The sequence below is a fragment of the Physeter macrocephalus genome, chromosome 11 (genome assembly GCF_002837175.3).
Source record: "Physeter macrocephalus isolate SW-GA chromosome 11, ASM283717v5, whole genome shotgun sequence".
Taxonomy (NCBI): domain Eukaryota; kingdom Metazoa; phylum Chordata; class Mammalia; order Artiodactyla; family Physeteridae; genus Physeter; species Physeter macrocephalus.
This window is the reverse complement of record NC_041224.1, coordinates 167,306,335-167,309,340: the sequence shown is the minus strand read 5'-3', so window position 1 is coordinate 167,309,340 and position 3,006 is coordinate 167,306,335. Positions and strand designations below refer to the sequence as shown.

The following is a 3,006-nucleotide window of genomic DNA, read 5'->3' as shown; positions in this document are numbered from 1 at the left end:
CTCACGGGCCCAGCCGCTCCGCGGCACGTGGGATCTTCCCGGACCGGGGCACGAACACCGCGTCCCGCGTATCGGCAGGTGGACTCTCAACCACTGCGCCACCAGGGAAGCCCCAAAACAAGTATTTTTAATACATTTAAAGAATTAAAAGAAGGAATCTGAACACGTGAGTAAGGCTCAAGAGACTATAAAAGATGACTAGGCATATTTTTTAAAAGATTGAAATAGACCTTTCAGAAATAAAAAATACAATAATATAAAATTAAAAATTAACACAGGGACTAACCAACTGCCTAGTTCCAGCTGAAGAGAAAATTAGTATATTGTAAGACAGAGCTAAAGAAATAACACAAAATTATCAGAGTGCTAAAGAGATGGGAAAATACCACAGAGACATGGAGGATAAAGTGAAACGGTCAGCATATGTATAATTGAAGTTTATAAGAACACAAGAGAGAAAGTAGGGGAGAGGCAATATTAGAAAAGATGCTGACTGAGAGATGTCTGAAAGTGATGAAGGACATGGCATCCTCAGATTTATGAAGCTCAGCAAACCCCAAATAAGATTAGAAACAAACAAACAGAGATGGAAATCTATACTTAGCCAACATTGCAATCAAGCTGCAGATCACCAAAGACTAAGGAAAAAAAAGAGCCAGAGAGAAAAAATGGACTACCTACAAAGGATGAAATTTCGACTGACAGACATTTTCAACAACAGTGATAACATAAACCAGAAGACAGTGGATTGATATTTCCAAATTGATATGAAAATATATGTCATCCTATAATTGAATACCCAACCGAACTAAATTTCAAAATAAGAGCACAAATAAGGATATTTTAAGATAAACTACCACTGAGAACATTGACCCCCAAAATCCTCATTAAAGAGACTTCTAAAGAATATAAGCAAAGAAGGAAAATGACACTCGAAAAATGTCTGAGATGCACAAAATTTAATAAGCTACAGAGGATGGAACTCTGATGGTTACGCAACATCATGTCTATCACTAGGCTCATGCATCTGGGGAAGAACACTTAAACCATGAAAATATTCTTCCTTAGAAGGAGGACTGGGAGAGCTGGGTGATGAGCAGGAAGGTGCCCCTTCCTTGTCCATGTTACTCAACAAATACTCATCTTAAAAAAAAAAAAGTTAAGAAGGGTCAAATGGAAAAATAGTTTTGAGAGGACTTAACAAAATTCTCAGTGGAATAAATTTCTTTCTCTGTAGAAATATTTCCTGCCTTAACTAAAACAACCATAAGACTGAATGGTTTAAAGAAGCAGATACTGGGTGTCTTCTGGGTTGGGCAACAGAGGCAGTGTTTCTGGAGGCTTGTGGTCACATGTGTGAGGGCTCTGGAGACTCAAAGGTTCTCAGCAGCTCTTGGGGGATTTGTGACCACGTGTGTTCCTTCACCTCTCTAAGTTTCAATTTTCACAGGTGTAAGATAGCAACCATTTCACAGAATTCTTGTGAGGATTAAATGAGAACACGTGAAGCTTAGTACCGAGCACATAGTAAGCCTTCATGACATGTTAACATATTGTTCTAATGACAACACTGGTAGCCTGTGTTGTCCCCTACATTTCCTGAAAGCAGATCATCTTTGGCCATCTATCCAGAGCATAGCAGAGAAACCAGAGGCATTCAGAATATAATTTATATAATAGCATTTCACATATGATACCAACTGCTGCAGAGGAGAGCTGTTACATTAATTTGTGTGAATCTGAGATTTTAACAGAATACATAATTCTTATTATTCATACATCTTTTCAGATATTATTTTGATTGCTTTAATCATATTTTGAGAAAACTGTTTTTAGATCCAGTGCTGAGAAATTTGGATAAGTTTTTATTTCTGATTTTAATTTTTACCTGATGCCCAAAGAAAATAATCCACAGCTCCTAAAACAGTACCAACCATTGATGACAATGATCAGAAGATAAAATATTATAGGAAACATTTGCCTTCATTTATCAGTTGAATAGCTACTTATTAAGACTCTACTGTATGTCAATGTGATAGTATCTATTAAGAATTATTAATTAATTAATACATACTAGAAATATTAATTAACACTGGAAATATTATTTTCAAATTTCACATAGTTTCTGATGGTATAAAAACATATCACTAGACCTTTTTACTGATGAGGAAGTGGTGCTAGATAGCTCTACAGCCAGGAGTTGGTACATTTTTTCCCTAACCACTTAATTTTCATTTTGCTAATATACTGTTTCCTGTAGAGGAAATGGAGCATAAACGTTCCTCTTTTATATTTTGATAGTGTTACCTATTTCTAAATGTAAATTTTGACAACCTTTACTACTGCTCAAAGTAGAGAAACCATGTGTCATCCTCATTTCTCCCCGTCTTATAATACTTTGCATGACCACATTTATACAACCCAAACTAGAAAAAATGTTGCAAATATTACTGACAATCATTCAAAAGTATGTTATCTACTTAAAGTCTTATTTTTTAATCTTACACTTACCCATGTTTCTTGGGATGATGATTTTGTTGACCGAGGAGCCAGATAAATCTGCTTGCACCCAGAAGAGAAACCAATATTATTGAGGGGACAGGAAATTGCACTCATATTTCATCACAAACCAAAGAGGAAGCAGCATCTTAATGAGAAGGATGTACATTATCCAAGTTTGAGCAACAGAAGTCTCCTAAGTATTTTAAAAGATGTTTTATGTATTATTTACTGTAGTACAATTTTTATTACTCACTTTTCTCTTTGCATCTTAATTACAATTGTATACTATACTATACGTGCTTTATTTGATAGAATATGTACTAGAATCTCATTCATTCATTCATTCACTCCCTCCCTCCCTCATTTATCTGTCAACACATATATCTATCCTTCTCTCCTAAGAGACCACTGTGTTGGCAGATATATAGGACCTGGCCCTAACCCATAAGGAGCTTATCACTTAGTGAAGGAGAAAGCACTAATAACCGCAATGGTAAAAATGGT

At 35.7% G+C, this 3,006-nt stretch overlaps 1 protein-coding gene across 1 annotated transcript in view; it reads right to left on the bottom strand.

The window, feature by feature from the left end:
• GPR65 (G protein-coupled receptor 65) overlaps positions 1-2,592 on the bottom strand; it is a 9,139-nt gene extending 6,547 nt beyond the window's left edge. The window contains exon 1 of the mRNA XM_007123740.3: positions 2,512-2,592. The gene's annotated coding sequence lies outside the window, so the exon portion shown is untranslated. The remainder of the gene's footprint in view (positions 1-2,511) is intronic.
• Between the last annotated feature and the right edge of the window lie 414 nt (positions 2,593-3,006).